Raw genomic sequence first — 9,721 nt, 5'->3', positions numbered from 1 at the left:
TGCATGTTTTCTCTTTCTATGTTTTGCCATCTTCCAGACTCTATTGGAAATTTCATGTTAAAAGTTCGAAATTTAAGAAATAAGGATATCTGCCTGTCATCACAGAAGGGCAGCACGCAACGTCATGCACCAACAGGTAGTGTTACTCCCATGATGGACAGTCTTCAATGGAATTCACTTAAATTTAAAAAGCGATTATTTTTTTGGCAAAAGGTGACCACTCGTTTGCAGATTAACGAATAATGGACAAATAGTGTAGAATACAGGTACGGAATATGGAAAGACAAAAATGTGCAAAAAAAAAAAGAATATACAGAATAATGGGATAAATTTTAAAGAATAAAGATTTTTTTTATTTTTTTTTAAAGAATATAGTAATAAGGACCCTGCCAACCAGACCCTTAATGTTCCCTATTAATGCATAACTGGTTCTTATTTCAAGTTAGAAACGGCTAAATTTGTTCTATCCGTGACTCACATTTAAAAGTTAGAAAATATATATAAACGCTCTGAATATAAATCTGAATAAAATGATATGTTATACATCAGTATATTATGATATATATGTGCTCCATTATTTAAAAAAAATAGTTTCAAATGAATGGAAGACACAGAACTTATAATTAACTTGTGACACCAACAAAACTGCGATGCTGTAACAATGGAATACCGTTCATAACTGAGGTTCATAAATTCCTTTTTCGTTCATTTTATTTATTGGGGGGATACTCGAAATTGACTTATTTTTCACTTCATGCAGTCAAAATTTCAGTTTAATACATCGTTGGGCATTTATAATTAGGTTATTCTAAGACTTAGTTCCGAAATAAAACATAGAAGTACATACAAGACTGTGGTGCTGTAGATTTGAGTAAAGATGAAAGACCTTTTCTAATTCCGACGGCTCAAATTTGAAATACATTCAGGGGACATTTATCCTATTCATGATACAAGAAAACACGTAATAAGTCATGGAAAGCAGAGATACATTTATATTCATTGTTTTCAGTGGCGGATCCAGAACTTTTCCTAAGGGGGGATGTCACGGAATAGAAGTTCCTTCATAATATAAGTTCCAAAAGGAAGAAATATTCTGGAATATTATTTCCACAGGAATAAATATAACAGTATATGTTCCTAACGGAATAAATGGTATAGAAAAAATGGAAAACAACACGTTTTATAATTTATTGCGTCCGAAGTGCTTTTCTGGATTTACCTTCATCAGGAACGCTCAAAGCCAAACATTTGAAATCCGAAGATGTATAAGTACCGAAAATTTGTTCCAACAGGAATAGGTATTATGACACTATTTATAACAAAGTTTCCAGTGGAACTTAAATTCTGTTAGGCGGAACAAATATACGTTGACAGGGAGACTCCTGTCCAGTCATGCTCCAGTGATTCGCTATATAATCACCCTTTTTTCACGAAAGGGGGCCCGCCCCCTCCTGGATCCGCCTATGGTTTTACGTGAAAAAAAATAGTTGCCTCATTATGATCCATTATGGTGTTTTTTTTCTTCTGATTCAGTATTGAAAAAATGTATGTTCGGTTTATCATATATGAGGCCTTTCGGTCATTTTGTTGATAATGATATTTTGGTCTATCGGAATATCCACCGTTTGAATATTAAACAATAATAATATGACAACTTTTTTTATTAGTCCTTTTAATATGTTATTTATATTGTTCTAAAACTGCTGATTAACTTACGGATGTCGACAATAAGATATAACAACGGCAATATACTCCGTAAATGATGTCTATACGTTTTTACAGCCTAAAATATTAAGAAAAGACTATTGATATTTAATATATTATCCATTCATGCATTCTCTATACTCTCTATAATAAATATTTTTTACGCAACATATTTTCAAATTTACAACAACATCTTCAAAAGTTGGATACATTTTACATGAATAAGTTAGGAACGCGGACGTCCGAGAAAACACAGGGCACTTGACAAGATGGTTGATCACAAGTTGGTTATACCACCTCGCCTCGCTTCGACTCAGTCAAATATTCAGATAGTTTTTTTGATATATTTACGGTAACCAAATAGTAAATAACCGCATTCTATTTTTGGTTTTGGTGACCCGATTCAGCCAATCAAACGCTGTGTCAAAGGGCGCGTCGGTCAAAATGACGTATACAAATTTTCAACGAAAGGTTTGATTGGGTAGAAATAAATTTGGCAATGTAACATACTTTTTGATTGGATCAATTTTCAAAGCCCGCTCTTAGGTGTTGATTTCTTTTTTTCAACCGTTAGCGTCTGTACAGTTATCAAGTTTGAAGTAATTTGGTAAGTGGTAAATTAGAAATGCAAAATAACTGCATCTTTGCACCCAATTGTCACTAAGAATTTTTCTAACAGGATATGAAATCATAATTTTGTTGCACTTCGTTACTTGTGTGTAGCTTTCACTTTCATTTTACCCAATCACCTCCTTTTATACTGTTATGTTTTGATCAGGACGTCAATATTTTTGTCCGCCATTGAACAATCAGCTTGTGTAAATTCAGTATTTTATGTTGCAGGAAAGGTTTGTTTATTTCAACAACAACAAAAAAACATGCATGATTCGGATTTTTTTTTTCAAAAAAAGACTAAATTAAAATGCTGTTTTATTTGTTTTGTCAGATACTGTATAAGTATTTCTGATCAGGCATTAAAATTTGCAGACAATTTTGGGAGAGATTATTCTGCAACTTCGTCCACCATTTAAATGATTATAAACAACAAACAAAGTTTGATTCTGATGGTTTTGTTTTTGTTGTCTTATCCATCACTTTTAATATAAAAAAAAAAATAGTTATGAATATGATTTTGAATGCAGAAAATGATACATATTACATGTAAACATATAGGATGCAGTCCTGTAACTTCGCCACCTAAGGCTTTGATCTTGTATATTTATTCTTTTTAATATAAATCTAAAAATGTGCATGCTGCATGCTTGTGTACTATTTCTAATTGTGTAATAATTCGATTAAAAAATATTTTCAAAGACAGTATTTCATAGTGAAGTATTGTCATGAACAGAATATTGTCCAGATGGTGACAAAATTTCATGGACAAGGACACTATTTCATTATGAAATACTGTCAATGACAGTGGACAATATTTTATGTTACATATGGAGGACCCATTTATCATATACTAACAAAACTAAAACAGTAGGAAATGATGATTAAGTAATTGACCACTAAGAAAGGAGAACGAAATATAAAAAAATCAAATCAATAAAAAAGACAATATGACCAAAAAATTGGTAAAAAAGAAGAATTAACCAAAATGTAAAAAAAAAAATTCTGAAGATCAGAAAATAAAGAAAAGTTAAAATATGATTATAAAAAAAGAATGTAAATAGAATGGTTAATAGTATTCTTAGCTACGGTTCCGCAGCTATAGTATTCTCATAACAAAATTGCCATCATTCAGTATTCTGAAATGCAGCTAGGTAAGGCCAACATCATCCTTGTCAATTGGTTTAATGTCTGTGCAGTAAATCTAGTGATTTAAATATATAACCCAAAATTTTGTTTTTATTCTTTAGAATCGAAAAAATATCACCAAAAAAAAACAGAAAGCTTGTGTCAAATTTTCATAAATATATTTCTTAAAAGATACAGGATTTTTAAGATTTTTTAAAATTTTGTTAATTTGGCTTTCCAAAAGTTTTTAAATTGAATTATCTCCCTTTGAATTTGGCATGACGTATGCAAATGGTTTTCTTTAAAGTTAAAATGATATAACAGGCGAAAAAATTTGGTAGAGACACGTAAGAAAAGGGCGGAATTACTGTACACAACTACTTGAATTTTACTAGACCAAATGATAATGATGTCTCAAAAGGATATAATAAGTTTTTTCTTTTACGCCTTCCATCGTCACATGTAGGCGTTAAAGCAAAAATTTTAGATAGCCTTCCTAGACGTCAATTATTTGGACTAGAATTTTACATGTTACAACATTCAGAAAAGCAGTCAATATTCTTAATCATTTGAAACATTTCATTTTATATATCATTCCTTTGTACAGGTATATTAATAGTAAAACAACTATAATATTAGATTGCACATGTTTATTTGCAAAATGCATACTTGGTAAAATTCATGAATTCAAATTAAACAGTCATATTTGTCATCACATAATCTGAACATAAATGAATACACTTAACTTTTGATTAATTTTATGTTTTTCAGTTATCGCTCATAATGGCAGCTACAAAAGGACGAGGAAGACCTAAGAAGGCCGCAGCTGGTGGTGATAGTGCAGGTAGGTTATTAATCATAAGCTTTTCAGTTTAAATTGATAAGTCATATTTGTTGAGAGTGAGAATTAAATGTTGAAAACTTTAAACACAAAACTTTATCAAGCTGAATTTCAAGAGCAGCCTAATCTCGCATCATAATTAGGAAAATATAAAAAATGTACAAAAAATAGTTGCTTCTCCAAATAAAAAATGTTTCCCTTGCAAATTTTATATTTGGTTTTAAATTTGTATATTGCGAAAATATAATGCAGCAACCATTTGATTTTCTGGGGGGGGGGGGGGGGGCTATGGTTTTTTTTTCTGGACGATCTTTTGTTTTGGTGAGAAGTCAAAAACAATTTTTTTCTTTCAATTTTAGCATTACATTTAGTGGCAGCTAAGGGTGAAACTAACTATTTTTTTTTCTCAGGATCAGAAACAAATTTTTTTCTTCTCCCAAAACTGGAAACAAACTTTTTTTTCCAAAAAAAAAACATAGGCCCCCCCCCCCCCCCCCCCCCAGGAAATCAAATGGTTGCTGCCTAAGATGAGAAAGTTTCCCATGTGAAGTAAACTGATAAAAGGAAGATATACAGTACAAGTCTTTGTTCAATAAGAAATATGAACAAAACAATAAAAACAGATACAAATATTGAAATAAATTGTAAATAAATGCAATTATATTGATTATTTTAGTTGTAAGCTTGTATTTTAAATAATGATACCTGTCTATTTTTAGCCAAGGCAAAAGCTCCAAAGAAATCTCCCAAGAAAGGAGCAAAGAAGGCAGTAAAGCGAGCAGGAGCAAAAAAGACTGCAAAGAAAGCAGCAAAGGGAAAGAAGAAATAAAAGATCTCGTCTCATTGTAGTCACCATCATATAGACATGAATGTTGTTTGGCGGATCATGTAGATAGTGTTTTGTGTAGATATTTATATTTTTACCTCACAGAAGAAACTTTTAATATACTTCAAATTTTTTAGATGAAATTGACAACCAACTTTTTAGAGACTTTGTTAGAGGATCAGATGTTCATTACACATATTTTCTGTGGTTTTATTCATACTACATTTTAATACTCATTTTGAGATGAATGTTAAGTCTTGTATTGGAAATATGTAAAATAAATGTACACAAATGTACTTACTATTTAATGTAGTTGTATGTTTTTCTCACTATTTATATAAATACGAAAAATGTTGTTCCAGGGATTATTTATGAAGTTTGTGTCCGCAGAAGCATAATAAGACTCAATTATATTTTTGGAAGGTTGCAAAAGATTGAAACTCATTACCCACCCACAAACAAAATGTTCTAGTAGCCTTACAAAAGTGAGCATCAGGCCAAAGAAAGTGTTATGTCCCTTTACAAATTACAAATGGAAAAATTTGCATTCTCTATCTTGTTATGTATTTGACGAAAACTATAGGTTTGCACTCTCTCTGTCTTTCTCCATCTCATTTCTGTCAGTCATGGAAATCAGTTTTTCACACTTTTTTCTTCATGCTTGAAGATGTTGATTTAATATTTGGGATATTGTTTTATCATGACAATTTACAGTTGACATTAGAATTTTGATCCAATCTGATGGTTTTTTGCAGAGTTATGGTCCCTTGGCTTAGAAAATATGTGCTTAAATATATAGTGATTTGAAAATAGGTATATAGTTTCATCATGACAAGTTACAGATTGAGTTCAATTTTTCGATCCTTTGTCCTTGGACTTGGAAAATTCACTTTAATAGATAGTTATATCATGACAAGTTACAGATCAAGTTCGAATTTTGTTCCGGTCCTATGATTTTGTGCAGAGTTATGGTCCTTGGACTTGGAAATTCACTTAGATAATATTTTTATACGACCGCAAAATTTGAAAAAATTTTCGTCGTATATTGCTATCACGTTGGCGTCGTCGTCGTCGTCCGAATACTTTTAGTTTTCGCACTCTAACTTTAGTAAAAGTGAATGGAAATCTATGAAATTTTAAAACAAGGTTTATGACCACAAAAGGAAGGTTGGTATTGATTTTGGGAGTTTTGGTCCCAACATTTTAGGAATTAGGGGCCAAAAAGGGCTCAAATAAGCATTTTCTTGGTTTTCGCACTACAACTTTAGTTTAAGTTAATAGAAATCTATGAAATTTTGACACAAGGTTTATGACCACAAAAGAACGGTTGGGAGTTTTGGTTTCAACAGTTTAGGAATTAGGGGCCAAAAAAGGGCCCAAATAAGCATTATTCTTGGTTTTTGCACAATAACTTTAGTTTAAGCAAATAGAAATCAATGAAATTTAAACACAATGTTAATGACTACAAAAGGAAGGTTGGTATTGATTTTGGGAGTTTAGGTCCCAACAGTTTAGGAATTAGGGGCCAAAAAGGGACCCAAATAAGCATTTTTCTTGGTTTTCGCACCATAACGTTAGTATAAGTAAATAGAAATCTATGAAATTTAAACACGAGGTTTATGACCATAAAAGGAAGGTTGGTATTGATTTTGGGAGTTTTGGTCCCAACAGAATAAGGGGCCCAAAGGGTCCAAAATTAAACTTTGTTTGATTTCATCAAAATTGAATAATTGGGGTTCTTTGATATGCCGAATCTAACTGTCATGACTGTGTAAGTAGATTCTCAACTTTTGGTCCCGTTTTCAAATTGGTCTACATTAAGGTCCAAAGGGTCCAAAATTAAACTTAGTTTGATTTTGACAAAAAATGAATGAGTTAGGTTCTTTGATATGCTGAACCTAAAAATGTACTTAGATTCTTGATTATTGGCCCAGTTTTCAAGTTGGTCCAAATCGGGGTCCAAAATTAAACTTTGTTTGATTTCATCAAAAATTGAATAAATGGGGTTCTTTGATATACCAAATCTAACTGTGTATGTAGATTCTTCATTTTTGGTCCTGTTTTCAAATTGGTCTACACTAAAGTCCAAAGGGTCGAAAATTAAACTAAGTCTGATTTTAACAAAAATTGAAATCTTGGGGTTCTTTGATATGCTGAATCCAAAAATGTACTTAGATTTTTTATTATGGGCCCAGTTTTCAAGTTGGTCCAAATCAGGATCTAAAATTATTATATTAAGTATTGTGCAATAGCAAGTCTTTTCAATTGCACAGTATTGCGCAATGGCAAGAAATATCTAATTGCACAATATTGTGAAATAGCAGATTTTTTTTAATAAGAGTTATCTTTCTTTGGCCAGAATAGTAAGCAAGAAATATCTAATTGCAAAATATTGTGCAATAGCAAGATTTTTTTTAATTGGAGTTATCTTTCTTTGTCCAGAATCAACTTAAATCTTTGTTATATACAATATACAATGTATATTCACTTTTTACTACCAACTGATAAATTAAAATAATCTTTACCATTCAGTGATAACAAGCAGTTTTTTTACATCTTAATATTTTATGATGTATTTAAATGAGTAGTTATTGTTGCAAACTCCATTAGAAATTTTAATTGAGATTAGTTTTGGAATAAGGGAAAGGGGGATGTGATTAAATAAATTGGGTTCAATTTTTCTCATTTGAAATTTCATAAATAAAAAAGAAAATTTCTTCAAACATTTTTTTGAGAGGATTAATATTCAACAGCATAGTGAATTGCTCTAAGAGAAAACAAAAATTTTAAGTTCATTAGAACACATTCATTCTGTGTCAGAAACCTATGCTGTGTCAACTATTTAATCACAATCCAAATTTAGAGCTGAATCCAGCTTGAATGTTGTGTCCATACTTGCCCCAACCGTTCAGGGTTCAACCTCTGCGGTCGTATAAAGTTACGCCCTGCGGAGCATCTGGTCACTTTTGTCATGCTTGTAAAAATGACTTGAAATTTGTTATATAGTTGACATAATGACAAGTTATTTATCGAGTTAGAATTTTGTTTCAATACAAATAATTTTTAACTGGAAGCCAAGCAGACTATGTATTGCCATTCAATACTCGCAGAATGCTTGTTCACAATTCAGTGAAAATCACAATGCTTTATTACTTATAAAAGCACAGATTAAGTTTAAATTTTGGGGTGACTTTTACCATTCTACAGTTATGTCCCTTTCAAATAGAAAATTGTTTAAATTTTCGTTTCAGTTCTCCAATTTTAGGTGTCTTAACCAAATGTTATTTGATATTTACATAATTGTAACCACAGAAATCTTACCAAGATTGAAGTTGGTAGCACCACATTTACTGTTCTTGGAAGTTCGTAATGTACTAAATTTCTAATGTCCTATTATAAAGTTGTATGCAAATGGAGGCATCATCTGTGTCTTGTGAGCACATCTCCTTTTATTAGTCCCCTACCGACAAAGGCGAAGAGGACTGTAGGTTTGCACTCTGTCTGTATGCCAATTCATCAGTCAGTTTCAGTTTTGTTACAGTCTAATGACTTTTGTGTGCAGAGTTATGGTACTTTGACTTAGAATATTCTCTAAAATAATCAGTTTTCCAAACTTTGAAGATATTGATTTTATAATAGATAAATGGCTTTATCAGACCAAGTTCAATTTCTGTTCCCATGAGTTGGTCTTGTGACTCAAACTGTTTAGGAATGGGGGGGGGGGAAGAGTTTCCTGTTAATGGACAGTTTAAAAGCAGTGTAAGGGAGGTAATTCAAACTCATTTTAAGTACAATGTTGTTTATGTTTGTGATTTACCTCCCTTACACGGCTTTTAAATAAAATTATGTATAGAGAAATTTTGTATTGTCTTGAGGTGATTAGCTGTCAATTTATTTTTAGAAGTTCCTATTAAAGGAATATAAATTTTAGCCATGATTATGGTTTATTGCCGATTGTCCCACTTTCTGAAATTTTAGAGTTATGATTGTCCCACATTATTTTATGAAGTAAAGAGTTCTTAGATAAACAAGGTGAATGATGTTTGTTTTGCTTAACACGCACGAATTAATTATTGCAAATTTAATGTTAATTTTGTATAAGTATAAAATAAAGTTTTTTTTAATTCATAGGATTAATGCACATTTGAATAGTAAATATATAAGATCAATGATTTATGAAATATATCTACAATGTTACGTCCGTTATTTATTAAACAAATTTCAATACTGTAATTTAAATTAATTTTTTCTGTAAAGTTTTAGAATAAATATAGAAATATTGCAAGTGATTTAAAGACAAAAGTTTTAAACTAATCTAAATTCTAAACTCTTCATAATTTGTTGATGGAGAGATGTTTTCACTTACTTGGGAAGTCAGAGGACATAAATGCAACATTCTCTGCACTATTGAAGACTGCTTACACTCAACGTCAGATTCGCTTGAACCCAATAACTTTCTTTATTGCTAACGAAGCTGCTGTCTATAATTTTGCCATATCTGCCTACACAAGAATCACTTTTAACGGTGGTTTTTCCAATATTCCCATTGTATTTGCAGTCAACAGGTCCCTTCACAAACTATGATTATATATATAACTGCCATGCTGACT

At 31.3% G+C, this 9,721-nt stretch overlaps 1 long non-coding RNA gene across 1 annotated transcript; it reads left to right on the top strand.

Annotated features, from left to right (window-relative positions):
• The first annotated feature begins 2,173 nt into the window (after window positions 1-2,173).
• On the top strand, window positions 2,174-5,419 carry LOC139511552 (uncharacterized). Its single transcript, XR_011662044.1, has 3 exons — window positions 2,174-2,311; window positions 4,216-4,288; window positions 5,005-5,419. It is a non-coding gene; the product is annotated as an uncharacterized lncRNA (long non-coding RNA).
• Window positions 5,420-9,721: the final 4,302 nt, after the last annotated feature.

The sequence above is a fragment of the Mytilus edulis genome, chromosome 2 (genome assembly GCF_963676685.1).
Source record: "Mytilus edulis chromosome 2, xbMytEdul2.2, whole genome shotgun sequence".
NCBI classification, from domain to species: domain Eukaryota; kingdom Metazoa; phylum Mollusca; class Bivalvia; order Mytilida; family Mytilidae; genus Mytilus; species Mytilus edulis.
The sequence above is the reverse complement of the archived record's forward strand: the minus strand, read 5'-3'. Positions and strand labels throughout refer to the sequence as shown.